The 19,303-nt window shown below is 37.9% G+C and overlaps 1 long non-coding RNA gene across 2 annotated transcripts; it reads right to left on the reverse strand.

Moving 5' to 3' along the window:
• Positions 1–10,297: 10,297 nt before the first annotated feature.
• Positions 10,298–13,921, reverse strand: LOC109195776 (uncharacterized). 2 transcript variants are annotated; one of them, XR_003215382.1, is made up of 4 exons: positions 13,070–13,921; positions 11,684–11,800; positions 11,464–11,567; positions 10,298–11,367 (listed from the first exon to the last, which is right to left on the reverse strand). It is a non-coding gene; the product is annotated as an uncharacterized LOC109195776 (long non-coding RNA). The 2 variants fall into 2 exon arrangements; XR_003215381.1 differs by lacking the exon at positions 13,070–13,921 and having other exon boundaries at positions 10,299–11,367; positions 11,684–12,490.
• Between the last annotated feature and the right edge of the window lie 5,382 nt (positions 13,922–19,303).

A 19,303-nucleotide genomic window follows, 5' to 3' on the forward strand; every position in this document is an offset into this window, starting at 1 on the left:
AGTAGTTCAGTGCCGAAAAACGTACGGAAGCAACTTGAAGATGAAGAAAAGATAAAGAATAAAGAGAAACAGGAACTCAATAGTGTGGAAGCCCTTGAGGGCATCCACACAAATAGAAGAACTAGAAAGTGCATTTTCTGAAGAAACTGCAGTGTGAATGCTTGAATCTGAATATATGCACTGAAAAGAATTAATTGCTGAATTTTAAGTTAAAAATGTTGAATGAGATGAAAAATACAGAAATTTTCACCTGAAAACAAAAGTGCTGAACTGCTAAAAGCTGACAAGCACAGAGAAGAAGTTGGAAAATAGCTGAAAATGTTTTAAATGTAAATTAGAAAAACCTGAGTAATGAGAAAAGACTATTTAGAGTCAGAAAACATCTGAATGAATATTAAAAGTTCATATTCTTTGAATCACTGAATGACTAAAATATGATCCCTCCATTTGGATCCACACAGTTTTAAAGGTTTACATCTCTGAGCTTTGAAAGACACGCTGTTGGAAAGAGAACAACGATGGCTTCGTTTTGAGGGTAAAATGATGGCTGTAGAGCAAACACTGTGGACACAGCAGCTGTTGAAAGAGAAGTGTTTAAGATGAATCTTGGCACAGTGAGAGACAGAGCTCGTTAGGCAGGCAGGTGTGAGCCTGGTTGCTATAGTGACTGAGCCAGGGGCTCCATACACACGCACAGAGACATGCACCTCACTTTTGCTGCTTAAAATGAACAGAAACGTCAGCCCCAAACAAATCCTTCCCAAATGAAAAGTACAGGTCCTATTGACGAAATTCTTTCACCGTGAGCGGCAGCAATGTCTAGTCTACCTAATTCTCAGTTTTCATGCCTGTGGAGTTTATTATATGGACGTGGTGACAGTATAAAAACACCATGCTCTTCTGATTTTCAAACGAACCTTCTGAGCCATTTTAACATTAGAGTCTATGGAGGAGTTGGAGGGAGGAGGCTGTGCTTTGGTGACATTTATGAAAGAACCATAACACCTAGGACAATAGTAAACACATTGGATGAAAGAGGACAGCGATGGCTACGTTTTGAGGGTAAAATCAGACCGGTAGAGCAAACGCTGCGGACACAGCAGCAGTTTTAAAAAATATTTTAAGATTAATTTTTTCGCTCCTCTCACTCTAGCAGTTGAAGCTCTCACTCTAACCTCCAACATTCCGTCCCATATACACCCATTATAAACTCTGAAATGGCTGAAAAAACATCATGAAACTTAAACTGGAACTGAAGAAAAAGTATAACAGATATTGAAAAGATAAATACAAGTTGAATAGTTGAATGTCTTGTCTTCGTTTTAAAGTTTGAATGGTGGATCTATGTCAACGTATGTGGAAGTAGTAGGAGTTTAAAAATGAGTAAGTTGAATGAGGATTTGAAGGGTCTCCCCATTGAAATACATGGGAAATTTTTGTTGAAAAAAGTTGAATAAAATTAAAAATATAAATGTTAAAAATGAGAAAAATAGAAGCAGTCATGTCCAAAAGAAGAGGAATCTAACGGTGTTTGAATGGTTTTTCTAAGTTGAACGGTTTTGAAGTAGTAGGACTACAAAAAACGTACGGAATAGATAATAATAATAATAACTAGAAAGTGCATTTTCTGAAGAAACTGCAGTGTGAATGCTTGAATCTGAATATATGCGCTGAAATGAATTAATTGCTGAATTTTAAGTTAAAAATGTTGAATGAGATGAAAAATACAGAAATTTGCACCTGAAAACAAAAAAGCTGAACTGCTAAAAGCTGACATCCACAGAGAAGAAGTTAGAAAACAGCTGAAAATGTTTTAAATGTAAATTAGAAAAACCTAAAAAATGAGAAAAGACTATTTAGAGTCAGAAAACATCTGAATGAATATTAAAAGTTCATATTCTTTGAATCACTGAATGACTGAAATGTGATCCCTCCACTTGGATCCACACAGTTTAAAAAGTTTACATCTCTGAGCTTTGAAAGACATGCTGTTGGAAAGAGAAGAACGATGGCGACGTTTTGAGGGTAAAATGATGGCTGTAGGGCAAACACTGTGGACACAGCAGCAGTTGAAAGAGAAGTGTTTAAGATGAATCTTGGCAGAGTGAGGGACAGAGCTCGTTAGGCAGGCAGGTGTGAGCCTGGTTGCTATAGTGACTGCACCCAATGGCCCCATACACACGCAGACATGCACCTCACTTTTGCTGCTTAAAATGAACAGAAAAGTCAGGCCGAAACAAATCGCTCCCAAATGAAAAGTATAAGTCGTATTGACAAAATTCTTTCACCGTGAGCGGCAGCAATGTCCAGTCTACCTAATTCTCAGTTTTCATGCCTGTGGAGTTTATTATATGGACGTGGTGACAGTGTAAAGACAGCCTGCTCTTCTGATTTTCAAACGAACTTTCTGAGCCATTTTAACATTGGAGTCTATGGAGGAGCTGGAGGGAGGAGGCTGTGCTTTGGTGACATTTATGAAAGAACCATAACACCTAGCACAATAGTAAACACATTGGATGAAAGAGGACAGCGATGGCTACGTTTTGAGGGTAAAATCATACCTGTAGACGAAACGCTGCGGACACAGCAGCAGTTTTAAAAAAGATTTTAAGATTAATTTTTTCGCTCCTCTCACTCTAGCAGTTCAGCTGTCTCACTCTAGCCCCAACATTCCGTCCCATACACACCCATTATAAACGCTGAAACGGCTGAAAAAACATCATGAAACTTAAACTGGAACTGAAGAAAAAGTATAACAGATATTGAAAAGATAAATACAAGTTGAATAGTTGAATGTCTTGTCTTCGTTTTAAAGTTTGAATGGTGGCTCTATGTCAACGTATGTTGAAGTAGATACAGTTTGAAAATGAGTAAGTTGAATGAGGATTTGAAGGGTCTCCCCATTGAAATACATGGGAAATTTTTGTTGAAAAAAGTTGAATAAAATTAAAAATATAAATGTTAAAAATGAGAAAAGTAGAAGCAGTCATGTCCAAAAGAAGAGGAATCTAACGGTGTTTGAATGGTTTTTCTAAGTTGAACGGTTTTGAAGGAGATAGAGTACAAAAAACGTACGGAATCTATAATAAAATATAACTAGAAAGTGCATTTTCTGAAGAAACTGCAGTGTGAATGCTTGAATCTGAATATATGCACTGAAAAGAATTAATTGCTGAATTTTAAGTTAAAAATGTTGAATGAGATGAAAAATACAGAAATTTTCACCTGAAAACAAAAGTGCTGAACTGCTAAAAGCTGACAAGCACAGAGAAGAAGTTGGAAAATAGCTAAAAATGTTTTAAATGTAAATTAGAAAAACCTAAAAAATGAGAAGACTATTTAGAGTCAGAAAACATCTGAATGAATATTAAAAGTTCATATTCTTTGAATCACTGAATGACTAAAATATGATCACTCCACTTGGATCCACACAGTTTTAAAGATTTACATCTCTGAGCTTTGAAAGACACGCTGTTGGAAAGAGAAGAACGATGGCTTCATTTTGAGGGTAAAATGATGGCTGTAGGGCAAATACTGTGGACACAGCAGCTGTTGAAAGAGAAGTGTTCAAGATGAATCTTGGCAGAGTGAGAGAGAGCTCGTTAGGCAGGCAGGTGTGAGCCTGGTTGCTATAGTGACTGAGCCAGGGGCTCCATACACACGCACACAGACATGCACCTCACTTTTGCTGCTTAAAATGAACTGAAAAGTTAGGCCGAAACAAATCGTTCCCAAATGAAAAGTACAGGTCCTATTGACGAAATTCCTTCACCGTGAGCAGCAGCAATGTCCAGTCTACCTAATTCTCAGTTTTCATGCCTGTGGAGTTTATTATATGGACGTGGTGACAGTGTCAAAACACCATGCTCTTCTGATTTTCAAACGAACCTTCTGAGCCATTTTAACATTAGAGTCTATGGAGGAGTTGGAGGGAGGAGGCTGTGCTTTGGTGACATTTATGACAGAACCATAACACCTAGTACAATAGTAAACACATTGGATGAAAGAGGACAGCGATGGCTACGTTTTGAGGGTAAAATCATACCTGTAGACCAAACACCGTGGACACAGCAGCAGTTTTAAAAAATATTTTCAGATTAATTTTTTTGCTCCTCTCACTCTAGCAGTTCAGCTGTCTCACTCTAGCCCCAACATTCCGTCCCATACACACCCATTATAAACTCTGAAACGGCTGAAAAAACATCATGAAACTTAAACTGGAACTGAAGAAAAAGTATAACAGATATTGAAAAGATAAATACAAGTTGAATAGTTGAATGTCTTGTCTTCGTTTTAAAGTTTGAATGGTGGCTCTATGTCAACCTATGTTGAAGTAGATACAGTTTGAAAATGAGTAAGTTGAATGAGGATTTGAAGGGTCTCCCCACTGAAATACATGGGAAATTTTTGTTGAAAAAAGTTGAATAATTTTAAAAATATAAATGTTAAAAATGAGAAAAATAGAAGCAGTCATGTCCTAATGAAGAGGAATCTAACGGTGTTTGAATGGTTTTCTAAGTTGAACGGTTTTGAAGGAGATAGAATACAAAAAACGTACAGAATCTATAATAAAATATAATAATAAAGATTAGAAGAACAATACTGTGAATGCTTTTACAAGCATTCACACTAATAAAGACTAGAAAGTGCATTTTCTGAAGAAACTGCAGTGTGAATGCTTGAATCTGAATGTATGCACTGAAATGAATTAATTGCTGAATTTAAGTTAAAAATGTTGAATGAGAGAAAAAAAAACTGAATTTTTAACCTGAAAACAAAAGTGCTAAACTGCTAAAAGCTGAAGTGCACAAAGAAGAAGTTGGAAAATAGCTGAAAATCTTTTAAATGTAAATTAGAAAAACCTAAGTAATGAGAAAAGAAAATTTAGCGTCAGAAAACATCTGAATAAATATAAAAAGTTCATATTCTTTGATTAACTGAATGACTAAAATGTGATCCCTCCACTTGGATCCACAGAGTTTAAAAAGTTTAAATGTCTGAGCTTTGAAAGACACGGTGCTGGAAAGAGAACAACGATGGCGACGTTTTGAGGGTAAAATGATGGCTGTAGAGCAAACACTGTGGACACAGCAGCAGTTGAAAGAGAAGTGTTTAAGATGAATCTTGGCACAGTGAGAGACAGAGCTCGTTAGGCAGGCAGGTGTGAGCCTGGTTGCTATAGTGACTGCACCCAATGGCTCCATACACACGGACACAGACATGCACCTCACTTTTGCTGCTTAAAATGAACAGAAAAGTCAAGCCGAAACAAATCGCTCCCAAATGAAAAGTATAAGTCGTATTGACAAAATTCTTTCACCGTGAGCGGCAGCAATGTCTAGTCTACCTAATTCTCAGTTTTCATGCCTGTGGAGTTTATTATATGGACGTGGTGACAGTGTAAAGACACCATGCTCTTCTGATTTTCAAACGAACCTTCTGAGCCATTTTAACATTAGAGTCTATGGAAGAGTTGGAGGGAGTAGGCTGTGCTTTGGTGACATTTATGAAAGAACCATAACACCTAGTACAATAGTAAACACATTGGATGAAAGAGGACAGCGATGGCTACGTTTTGAGGGTAAAATCATACCTGTAGACGAAACGCTGCGGACACAGCAGCAGTTTTAAGAAAATATTTTAAGATTAATTCCCCCCCTGCTCTCACTCTAGCAGTTGAGCTGTCTCACTCTAGCCCCAACATTCCGTCCCATACACACCCATTATAAACTCTGAAACGGGTGAAAAAAACATCATGAAACTTAAACTGGAACTGAAGAAAAAGTATAATACATATTGAAAAGATAAATACAAGTTGAATAGTTGAATGTCTTGTCTTCGTTTTAAAGTTTGAATGGTGGCTTTATGTCAACGTATGTGGAAGTAGATACAGTTTGAAAATGAGTAAGTTGAATGAGGATTTGAAGGGTCTCCCCATTGAAATACATGGGAAATGTTTGTTGAAAAAAGTTGAATAATTTTAAAAATATAAATGTTATAAATGAGAAAAGTAGAAGCAGTCATGTCCAAAAGAAGAGGAATCTAACGGTGTTTGAATGGTTTTTCTAAGTTGAACGGTTTTGAAGGAGAAAGATGCCAAAAAACGTACGGAATATATAATAATAATAAAGATTAGAAGAACAATACTGTGAATGCTTTTACAAGCATTCACACTAATAACAACTAGAAAGTGCATTTTCTGAAGAAACTGCAGTGTGAATGCTTGAATCTGAATGTATGCACTGAAATTAATTAATTGCTGAATATTAAGTTAAAAATGTTGAATGAGCTGGAAAATATAGAGATTTTAACCTGAAAACAAAAGTGCAGAACTTTTGAAAGCTGATGTTCACACAGAAGAAGTTGGGAAATAGCTGAAAAGTTTTTAAATTAAAATAAAAAAAACCCTAAGAAACGAGAAAAGAAAATTTAGAGCCAAAAAACATCTGAATGAATATTAAAAGTTCATATTCTTTGAATCACTGAATGACTAAAATGTGATCCCTCCACTTGGATGCACACAGATTAAAACATTTGTATCTATGAGCTTTGAAAGACACGCTGTTGTAAAGAGAACAACGATGGCTTCGTTTTGAGGGTAAAATGATGGCTGTAGAGCAAACACTGTGGACACAGCAGCAGTTGAAAGAGAAGTGTTTAAGATGAATCTTGGCACAGTGAGACAGAGAGAGCTCGTTAGGCAGGCAGGTGTGAGCCTGGTTGCTATAGTGACTGCACCCAATGGCTCCATACACACGCACAGACATGCACCTCACTTTAGCTGCTTAAAATGAACAGAAAAGTCAGGCCGAAACAAATCGCTCCCAAATGAAAAGTACAGGTCCTATTGACGAAATTCTTTCACCGTGAGTGGCAGCAATGTCCAGTCTACCTAATTCTCAGTTTTCATGCCTGTGGAGTTTATTATATGGACGTGGTGACAGTGTAAAAACACCATGCTCTTCTGATTTTCAAACGAACCTTCTGAGCCATTTTAACATTGGAGTCTATGGAGGAGTTGGAGGGAGGAGGCTGTGCTTTGGTGACATTTATGAAAGAACCATAACACCTAGTACAATAGTAAACACATTGGATGAAAGAGGACAGCGATGGCTACGTTTTGAGGGTAAAATCATACCTGTAGATCAAACACCGTGGACACAGCAGCAGTTTTAAAAAATATTTTAAGATTAATTTTTTTGCTCCTCTCACTCTAGCAGTTGAGCTGTCTCACTCTAGCCCCAACATTCCGTCCCATACACACCCATTATAAACTCTGAAACGGCTGAAAAAACATCATGAAACTTAAACTGGAACTGAAGAAAAAGTATAATAGATATTGAAAAGATAAATACAAGTTGAATAGTTGAATGTCTTGTCTTCGTTTTAAAGTTTGAATGGTGGCTCTATGTCAACGTATGTGGAAGTAGATACAGCTTAAAAATGAGTAAGTTGAATGAGGATTTGAAGGGTCTCTCCATTGAAATACATGGGAAATTTTTGTTGAAAAAAGTTGAATAAAATTAAAAATATAAATGTTAAAAATGAGAAAAGTAGAAGCAGTCATGTCCAAAAGAAGAGGAATCTAACGGTGTTTGAATGGTTTTTCTAAGTTGAACGGTTTTGAAGGAGATAGATGCCAAAAAACGTACGGAATATGATATAATAATAAAGATTAGAAGAACAATACTGTGAATGCTTTTACAAGCATTCACACTAACTAGAAAGTGCATTTTCTGAAGAAACTGCAGTGTGAATGCTTCAGTCTGAATGTATGCACTGAAATGAATTAATTGCTGAATTTTAAGTTAAAAATGTTGAATGAGATGAAAAATACAGAAATTTGCACCTGAAAACAAAAGTGCTGAACTGCTAAAAGCTGACAACCACAGAGAAGAAGTTGGAAAATAGCTGAAAATGTTTTAATTGTAAATTAGAAAAACCTAAGAAATGAGAAAAGAAAATTTAGAGTCAGAAAACATCTGAATGAATATTAAAAGTTCATAATCTTTGAATCACCGAATGACTAAAATGTGATCGCCTCCACTTGGATCCAAACAGTTTTAAAGGTTTACATCTCTGAGCTTTGAAAGACACGCTGTTGGAAAGAGAAGAACGATGGCGACGTTTTGAGGGTAAAATGATGGCTGTAGAGCAAACACTGTGGACACAGCACCAGTTGAAAGAGAAGTGTTTAAGATGAATCTTGGCAGAGTGAGACAGAGCTCGTTAGGCAGGCAGGTGTGAGCCTGGTTGCTATAGTGACTGCACCCAATGGCTCCATACACACGCTCACAGACATGCACCTCACTTTTGCTGCTTAAAATGAACAGAAAAGTCAGGCCGAAACAAATCGCTCCCAAATGAAAAGTACAGGTCGTATTGACGAAATTCTTTCACCGTGAGTGGCAGCAATGTCCAGTCTACCTAATTCTCAGTTTTCATGCCTGTGGAGTTTATTATATGGACGTGGTGACAGTGTAAAAACACCATGCTCTTCTGATTTTCAAACGAACCTTCTGAGCCATTTTAACATTAGAGTCTATGGAGGAGTTGGAGGGAGGAGGCTGTGCTTTGGTGACATTTATGAAAGAACCATAACACCTAGCACAATAGTAAACACATTGGATGAAAGAGGACAGCGATGGCTACGTTTTGAGGGTAAAATCAGACCTGTAGAGCAAACGCTGCGGACACAGCAGCAGTTTTAAAAAATATTTTAAGATTAATTTTTTTGCTCCTCTCACTCTAGCAGTTGAGCTGTCTCACTCTAGCCCCAACATTCCGTCCCATACACACCCATTATAAACTCTGAAACGGCTGAAAAATCATCATGAAACTTAAACTGGAACTGAAGAAAAAGTATAATAGATATTGAAAAGATAAATACAAGTTGAATAGTTGAATGTCTTGTCTTCGTTTTAAAGTTTGAATGGTGGCTCTATGTCAACGTATGTGGAAGTAGTAGGAGTTTAAAAATGAGTAAGTTGAATGAGGATCTGAAGGGTGTCTCCATTGAAATACATGGGAAATTTTTGTTGAAAAAAGTTGAATAATTTTAAAAATATAAATGTTAAAAATGAGAAAAATACAAGCAGTCGTGTCCAAAAGAAGAGGAATCTAACGGTGTTTGAATGGTTTTTCTAAGTTGAACAGTTTTGAAGTAGTAGGAGTACAAGAAACATACGGAATAGATAATAATAATAAAAAAGAATAATAAAGATTACAACAACTATACTGTGAATGCTTTTACAAGCATTCACACTAATAAAGATTACAACAACAATACTGTGAATGCTTTTACAAGCATTCACACTAATAAAGATTAGAAGAACAATACTGTGAATGCTTTTACAAGCATTCACACTAATAATAAAATAGAATAAAGATTACAACAACAATACTGTGAATGCTTTTATAAGCATTCACACTAACTAGAAAGTGCATTTTCTGAAGAAACTGCAGTGTGAATGCTTGAATCTGAATGTATGCACTGAAATGAAATCATTACTTAATATTAAGCTAAAAATGCTGAATTAGCTAGAAAATACAGAATTTTTAACCTGAAAACAAAAGTGCAGAACTTTTGAAAGCTGATTTTCACACAGAAGAAGTTGGAAAATAGCTGAACATGTTTAAAATATAAATTAGAAAAAGATGAGTAATGACAAAAGAAAATTTAGTCAGAAAACCTCTGAATGAATAACAAAAGTTCATATTCTTCTAATCACTTAAAGAGTGGAATTATGTATTATAAATCTCTAATTCATAAAAAAATAATAAAAATAAATGTAAAAACAAATTTGTTGAATTGAACTGAAAAGATGAACAAACATGCTGGAGAAAATACAAGCTTTAATATACAGCATAATGTTTTTCAGACACATACATATGTGTATATCATGTTTAATGGTATTCCATACATCAATTTGTTTTGTATATCATAGAAAATAACATAAAAATCTTAAGTCATATTGTACAGCTTCTTTCTGAAAAGGACTTAAATTAATTCAACAAATGTTTTTTTTTTCGAAATAGAATAAAAATAAAAATCATTTTAAAAAGAGACGCAATGTTTTAAGGTGTTAATAATCTGATCCTGTCATGTGTCTGTTCAACTTTAGTTTTTGGCACAGACTCGATTCTTAAAGAACAAATTACCAAATAATAAACAAATAAAATTGAAATTAAAGTAGCTTTTTTTGCTAAACACTTCACAGGAGAATAAATAAAAATAACTAAATTAAATAACCAAATAAAAATAATAAGCAACATATGAAATACATGAAAATTCAACTTTTAAAATCACAATCCTGAACCTTTAAATTGTGTTTGTTTCGTAGAACATGGCTGAACAGCTGTTAATATTGGTCTACTGAATCCACTGATCTGTCTACACATCTTTTTATTACTCATTCTTTTTTATGTTTTATTGTAAACAGTGTCCACACAGTGGTAAAAGAGAACTGTATAGAGATTTTTGAGTGAACTCAAACGAAAGCCTAAGGTGGTGACACAGTTTAACACATACAAATAATCAAATGAACACATTAGTCCTTTTTGTGAACATGGATAAATAAGTATCATTAGTTTACAGCATTGTTCAGCCATGCCACTAAATGCTTTTTAACACTGTGTTTTAACCTGGGCTCAGACACGAAGTCCCAAATTTAGTTAGTCCCTGACTTTGAGTTGTGGTTATGACTAATTATTATACACAAGGCTTTATCTATCTGAACTCTAAGGACACAAATATGAAAAAACCTATACTTACCAGCTGATACCCCACACTACACACTAGGTGTGCCATGTGACCTGAAACTTTGGTACAAACTCATCATAATTATTCTGTTAACACTGTTTCTTTAACACTGTTTGTGTTGCTGTTCAGCAGTTTAAAATGTTTTAGATTGGATTACATGGAACGAATTTGAGTTCTCTTGGGGTTTTTTGTGTGTGTTATGTTCTTAGCAGATTCTTTCTTTACATACTGTTGAATTCCAGTTACCACATTTCTGGTCATATGACATCCCGAGTGCCCACTTAAAAAAATCCCCACAGTTAATTCAACATTAAAACAAAATAAAAATATGTTAAATAAATAAAGGTTTGCTCTGTGATGAAATATTAAATAAGCATACACTGTACAGAGCACTAACAATGAAAACAATCCTTTAGCCTGTCAGATCAGAGAGAGGCAGTCATTATGTCCATTTAAAACCTGTAATCAAAGAGCACAACATTTCTGTGAAACTATAAAGTCCCATATGATCCTCATCATGTCCAGTGACTTCAGAGTGGATCCTCCCTGTCATCCGGCCAGTGTTTGATGTGTGGCAAGCAGCACAGAAGCAGGATAGCTGAGGACTTTAAAAGAAGAGCAGAAAACAGGAACATATGTAGTTGTAAATGTAAATATCAGTGATACTTGTCTTGTCATAGGGAATAAAATAATGAACTTACACACTCATTTAGGGAGGATCTTGACACTGCACAGAGGAGGCACAGTCAGTCTGACAATGATGGTGATCTGCAGGGATGTTTTCCTGCAGCAACATTCCTGCCGACTGGCCATATGATCCAGAGTAGTTGGTTTGTAATGAACAGAAAGGTGTATATGTTAGGTAGTGTGCACTTAGAGCTGGTCCTAAGAAACAAACACATCCTGTAATAAACTGAATACCTTTAGTAGTGCTGCTGCAAATATAAAGCCCTTCTATCATGTGTGGTTTCAAAGAAGATGTTTTGGAGGCTCAGTCACAGAAACTGTGCAGTCTGTTCAGTCCTGAGTGTCTCAGCTCTGAAGGGGATGGATCACAGAGGGAAACACCTGAGTACAGATATTAAAATACACTCAAAATAACACTCCTAAGGTCAAGTGAAAACACAATTTAAACACTTTACAAAGAATTAATACATGTTTTCATGAAAATAATGTCATTAACCCTTTTTGTTGTGAGTAAATCTCACCGACTGCTTGTGGGACAAGCTAGAAGGAGGACTTATCACAGAATCTCTCCTGTGCTCCAGATGTGAAGTCTCATGCTCTGATCGTACGGCGAAGATGGTGATGATGAAGCCTCTCTGATCTGTGGCATTACAGTTTCTGGCTGCTATGTGCTTCACACTGTTGGATTTACCATGTGAAGCTTGGAGAAGACACAGGAGGACTGTGTCTCTCTTAACAAAAAAAAAAAAAAAAAAAAAGAAACCTAACAACCTCCCACCGTACCCCCCCACATTCAACTCCCACCTACCCACTCCACTCAACTCCCCAGCCTCACACCACCCAATGTCTATACAAATGTAGGGTATCAACTGGTAACAAAAAGCAAGTTTAACATATGTAGTGCATATGTAACACTGCTGAAACATTTCTGGCCAGAAATGTGCAGTTATCAGCCAGTGCATTTATCATCCCAGACCCAGACCCACCCTGATAAATGCACTGGCTGAAACATGATAAAAGCTCATAAAAATGTATGTTTCATTGAAAGATTTGTCCAAAAATATAATAATATACTTTTGAAAAAGTTTAAAGATTATAACAAACTGAAATCAATAACATTTTTGTAAATATTATTTCAAAATAGAGGCACAGATAAACTGGCTTAACTGTCATTATTGCTGTAATTAGATTTTTATTTTTTTTATTTTTTTTAAAAGCAACCTTTAGTCTGTGTTGTTCTCTCAGAAACAATGAAGAAGCTGTTGAACATTTATTTGTTGTGTGGGCAATCCTCTGGTCCACCCTCCCTCCCTCCCAGCCACAGTGAGACTGGGGCAGCCTGGCAGGATTTTGAAGCCTGGCTGCAGAGAGGATATGCCTACACTGTTTGTTTTAAACTGCTATATTTGATTTTTCTGACATTCATAGATTTCTGATTTTTAGATTTTCTGTAATACATAAAATTGTCATCTTTTACTGATATCATTACTTAATTCATTTAATTGTATTTTATGTAGACAATTGAAACATTATATTGCAATGCAGGGCGCTTTTTCTTAAGTCAACTTTTAAATATCGCTCTACTTTCTTAAGTCATTCAAAAATATAGAAATTACTTACTGTAGTCAAAGATCTAGATCATGAATCATCACAGGACAATACACAGTATACAGGGTCATGGTAACTATAGTAGGTCTTCATGACTCCAGAATGGAGACATCGCTCTGGCTGAGAAATGAAAATTAGGTCAAGCAGTGTGTTCTTCTCTGTGGTAGGGGCAGTGATGACCTGTGCGTATCCCCTAGACTCAAACAGCTCCAGGATTGGTTTGTTTGCAATGGATAAAACATTCTCATTAAAATCACCACACACTATGATGGGATGACAGTCCATGATCTCTAATGAGTCTAATAGGCTTACCAGGTTTTTCAGGAATGGCCTCAGAGTGTAGTCTGGAGGTCTGTATACAACTGCAATCAGAGCACTGACTGGTGCTTCAACCTTTAAAGCCAGAAATTCAAGGTCAGTTACATTATGGATGTACTGTTTTTCATGCACTTGAATGTCACTTTTCACATAAACAGCAACTCCACCACCACTTCTGTTTGTCATCTGGGGAAAGTTTGTGTAGGACAGGTGTCTGTTGCGTTTGAACAAATTGTAATTTTCCAAGTGGAGACTCTCTGCGACAAAAGAGCCCCGCAGGTGTGTTTCTGTTAGGCACAAAACATCTGCTAGACACAATTCATGGTGACTCTTGATGTCATTAATGTGAGCTGGCAGTCCCTCTGTATTATGATGAACAATGGTGAAAAGCTCTGACCTGCTCAGTGTTTGTCTCACATGTAGAAGAGGCATCATGTCATCAAGGTTGGCTTGTCTCATGTTCTCAAGTGCTGCAGTGATTTCTGGATTGGTGAATATTTTTTTCTCCTCCATATCAAGAAGATAGAGTCCATTGAGAGACGTCACTCTACTGCAGGGGTGGGCAATTCCAGGCCCCGAGGGCCGGTGTCCCTGCAGGTTTTAGATCTCACCTTGGGTCAACACACCTGAATCAAATGATTAGTTCGTTACCAGGCCTCTGGAGAACATCAGGACATGTTGAGGAGATAATTTAGCCATTTAAATCAGCTGTGTTGGTTCAAGGACACATGTAAAACCTGCAGGGACACCGGCCCTCGGTGCCCACCCCTGCTCTACTGACAGCTACGTAGGCCATGCCGGGCTCAAAAATGCTCTTAAGAGAGACAACAGCTGATGTGGTTGTCATACCCTGTACCTTATGTATTGTACATGCAAAGGCCAGCTTCACTGGGAACTGTCTTCGTACCACTCCTTTCTGCTTCAGATTCTCCTCTGCTCTCTCAATGTACACCATGTCGTCTGCTGGTGTTCGGTTATTCTTTCCAGATGTCTCATTATCCATTTTAAGTCCAAGCTTGATGATGTGTTGGTCATTTTCAGAGTAAACTACTCTAAGTAGTTTTCCAAAAGCTCCATTAACCAAACCATTTTGTATGTCAATGTTTCTGGTGAGCATGACACGAGCTCCTTCTGCAACTTTCAGTGTGTCTGGTAACTCGTTTTTACCTCCTTTGAATGGTCTGTCTTGTAGTGCCATTCTGCCAGTTCTAGGATCCTTTCTATAATCATCTGCATGGATGTCAATGATATGAGTATGGAGCAGACCCAGTGTTGCAGAGTTGTGTGCATCCACTTCTTTGTTAGTTGCAAAAATGTGCAACGCATCAGTCGGACAATGGGCTGGTTCAGTTATGGCCTGTGACAACAAATTTCTATCTGCTTCACAAAGCACATCCAACTTTCCTTTCACACGGATTCTGTTCAGCATCTCAGCAAAGACAACATCATCTTTCTGACGCATAATCTCAGTCAGAGTGATGATCTGAAAATGCTCCCGCCACAGGTCGATCTCGGACGAGTCGTGCACACAGAGAGGTTTTGACTGTCGCACTGGGGGTAGCTGATAGAAGTCTCCAACAGCAATGACTGACATGCCTCCAAAGGGTCTCCGAGTCCCTTTGATCTGTTTGAGTCTTGCATCTACATATGCAAAGAAATGTCTTGACACCATAGACACTTCGTCAATGACGATTATTTCAGCATTCAAAAGTTCTGATCTGACTTCATCCAGCTGATTGCCAAGTCCCTGAATGGGAGGTTTTAAGCTTCTAGGGAGCTTGAGTAGAGAATGCAGTGTTGTTCCAGAAATGTTAAATGCTGCAGTCCCAGTGAAAGCAGTTAACAGGACAGTGGGTTTTGATATGTCAACGTCGTCTGCATATCTGGGCACTTTGCTCAGTATCTTAGATGCTTCTGAGTAGATGCATTTGATAAGATGTGATTTTCCTGTTCCAGCACCACCATTAATATAAAAGAAAAACTGCTCTGGATTTAGAGAACAGACCCTTTTAATGCACCAGTCTCTAACTGCATAAAATATGCAGGCTTGCTTCTTATTCAGATTCTGAAACATCTGACGTAACAATGTGGGATCAATAGCAGGGGGTTCCCTGATGGCTCTAAATTCTGTAGAAGCATCAGCCTGACGGCTGTAGTCGGGCACATCTTCCTGTTCATTTTCATTGTCTCGCTCTCTTTCTTGTTCAACAAGTGGCAACCTTACAAGATCTGATTCAGGTGCCAGATTACACCATTCGTCAGTCACACCTCTGTTCTGCTCATATTCCTCAACAGCGCTCTCGATCTCCTCACTGTTTTTCTCATATTTTTCTCTGTTTCTTTTGACAATGTGTTGCACGTACTCAAGACGGTCAGTACCTGGTAGCTGTACACAGCCAGCACCATAGAAAGCCTGATAGGTTGGCAACGATGGCGTTTTCAGTTCGTTGTCTGAACGATGAGGAAGGTACAGTTTAAGCAGTCTTCCATAATATTGCTCTGGATTTTTTTCTTGTGAGCATCGGTGAAATCTGATGATAGCAGGCTTATCGTTTTTGCGCCTTTGCACAAATCCCATCTCATTGAGAAGGGGCAAAACCTCTTTACCTTTTTTCTTTTGGCCATAGACAATCCTGCAAGTAGCAGCAAAGTCTGCCATGCACATCTCCTCATACTCTGGTGTTTCAGGTCTGGCTTTGTATTTGTCATTCAAAGATGTCATCCAAACATTGGAAGACTCAGGTGTTGTGTTGTCCAGAACTGACAGGGGACGACTCATTTTCACAGGATTATCATCAGTTGGAATGAATATTACAGCACGTGAACATTGCTTCATGTGAAGACCACATGCACGAGCAACACACTCCTGTGCACTGATCTCTCGCTTCTTTGAATATGCCTGCATGACGGCTCTCATTTCATCACACTCATTTACACTGTCTTTATGGGAGTTCTCAATGACAGTTTTCAGGTACTCAGAAAGCCCGCCCTCTTTTTTTGATATATATTTCATTAAATAATTTGCAGCGCCGAAAGCATCTAAAACAAAGCTTATGTCGATATTACTGTTCCAGGCTTCAAGCAGATGCGGATTATAGCCGTTTATCCAAGAGTCTTTTGGATCACACTTTAGTATGATTGTACTCCTTGTGTTCATTTTATTCAGGTATCTCTCATATTCTGCATGCGTCAACTTGCATCTTGCCAAGAGCTGCTCTAAACTCATGGAAGCAGTTTCAGGCTCATTCAGTAGCTGGTTCAGTGGTCTGAGCTTGTTCTTTGCTGTTTCTACCGCCAGTTCATCATCCTCACTTGGTCTTGTGATCATTGTCTCATTGCAGGGAGGTTTGGGAAATCCAAAACGGCACCCGGAGCTTAAACTCCTAAAGCACGTCTTTGTGTGGTTCTTACTATGTTTTTGCACTTCTGTTACTTTCTTGTACAGTTCAGGTTGTTTATGTGGATCAGGCAGCTGAGCTGTGATGTATTTGTTTATAAAATCCACAACAGTTTGCTCATCATCCTCCTCAAACACAGGAGCACCTTCTACCCACAGGAGACAGTGTATGTGTGGGCTTCCTCTGTGCTGAAACTCGACTCTGTAAAAGTAGTCAATAACTTTGCCAAGTGGCTCTGCAGGAGATAAGAGTAAATCTCTGAATAATGCTTCAACTCTCTTGTCAAACATGTGCATTGTTGTGACAGGATTGCTTCTCAGGATGTTACACTTTGCTGACCAGTCGAGTCCTTCAAAATTGACTTGTTCACCTTGCTGCCTTGTTATTGCCTCAATAACTTCAGGCCAGCGCATTTCAGCTGCTGAGAATGTGCAAAAGAACCTGGGAGTTCCCAACTGTCTGATCATGGCAAAAAGATCTCTTGTGGTTTTCTCCCAATAGGCTGGGGTTCCTCTCAGAGGCTGCATGAATCTCACTGCATCTTTATTTCGCACCAGTTTCTCCACCTCATGTTTATCTTGTAACATGCCTGAGGTTATTTTTCTCCCATCTCTGGTCAAAGGCTTTGCCTTCCTTAACTGGATTGTCATGCTGGAAGTAGCCAAATGTATTTCAGTCACAAACTGTGCAAAGAACAAATAGTTTGTGTCTTTGGCAAAACGATCATCAATGCAGAAAAGTCTTGATTTGAAATACCCACTGGGGGATACTTTGATCAGCCTTTTTTCATCAAGTGTGTTTTGACCTGTAGGAAACTGCACAGGGAAGGCCATGGCCTCCAGTTTAGGTGTTTTGAAAAACTTATTGGATTGTTTCTCTCTGCAGGAGCAACAGAGTAGATTCCTTCACTGAAACATAATATCTCCTCAGCCACATCAGGGGGCTGCAAACAGGACTCGAGTGCAAAACCACCATTAGTCAGTCCATCTTCTTGCTCTGACTCATCGCTGATCTGTTCACATGGTTGTTCACCATCACAGGGTAACATGTCGATATTCTGTTCATTTTTATTTTGTGCTTCACTCAGTGCATTTTTCTCACAGCTGTCAATTTCCATTAAATCAGCCTCATCGTAATCGTCCTCATTCATGTTTTCATCATCATCATCCTCATCTTCATCAGGAAGTGTTGGATCACACAGCTCAGCATCATCTCTGATGCTCACATCCTTATACTGTGGATGAATCTGCTTGAGTTTATGCAGTGCTTGCACAAGTTTAGACCAGCTTACAGTCTGAAACAGCTGATGACCTTTGTAAGACAAGCGTCTCTTCAGTTTAACTCTCATCACCTGAGAATTAATTCTCAATCGAGGCAATGCTTCAACAGTTTCCTGTACCTCTGATGGGACACAGACCACATTTCCTCTAATTGCTCTCTGTCTGCCTTTGGGAAGAGGAATAATCTTGGCAAATGGTATGCACTTGGCTATGAGATGTCTCTCCAGTATGTTGAGATCAGACAGTTCAGGTGGAATATCAGCAAGCTCCAGTTTATTGGCAACAGCAAGCGCTGGCATGGATCCATTTTTAAGATGATCGTGGCAGGTGTGACAAATCCACTCTCTCTTTCTCTCATCAGGCACATTGCACTGCTCATTTCTGCAGTTTTCATCACAAAGATGACATACTTTGACCTTGTGCAGGGTCGCACTTGGTTTGGAAATGAAGCCTTGAAACAGACAGTACATGGGTATGATGGTCCAACTTTGATTTGTGATTTGAACACAGATATGGCCTCATTGATCACACTGTTGTCACTCTCTTGGGTTTGTCTGTTCACCCATCTGTATTTCCTTTTTATTTTCATGGCACATCTCATGTTGTGGATAATCCTGAATGCAAGATTACTTTGATACCTGTCTTGCATTAGTTGTTTCATCAGTTCTTTGTGTCTTGCTCTGAATGTGTTGTCATGTGCATAACGCTGAGTCACTCGAGATCTCTGTCTCTCTCTGAATTCTGGGCTTTCTCGATACCTTTTAGTGATATAGCTTTTTTTCTCCTCTCTGAAATCAGTATTCTCATAGTAACGTCTTTTAATATATTGTTTTTGTTTCTGTCTAACTTTAGCATTCTCACAGTAACGTCTTTTAACATACTGTTGTTGTTTCTGTCTGAATTCTGCATTCTCACAGTAACGTCTTTTAACATACTGTTGTTGTTTCTGTCTGAATTCTGCATTCTCACAGTAACGTCTTTTAACATACTGTTGTTGTTTCTGTCTGAATTCTCCATTCTCACAGTAACGTTTTTTAACATACTGTTGTTGTTTTTGTCTAACTTCAGGATTGTTTTTATATGCCTCGCTTGTGCAAGATTTTTTCTTTTCTTTGTAATCTTTATTTGAAGCATATTTTTGTCGTTCTTTCCTTTTTTGGTTTTCTTTTCTCTGATTTCTGGGTTTCTCTGATGCCATTAATCTTCTTTTCATTTTGTGCCTTTGTTGTTTATTAACTTTTTTCAGTTTT

Source organism: Oreochromis niloticus, linkage group LG19 (genome assembly GCF_001858045.2).
Source record: "Oreochromis niloticus isolate F11D_XX linkage group LG19, O_niloticus_UMD_NMBU, whole genome shotgun sequence".
NCBI lineage: Eukaryota > Metazoa > Chordata > Actinopteri > Cichliformes > Cichlidae > Oreochromis > Oreochromis niloticus.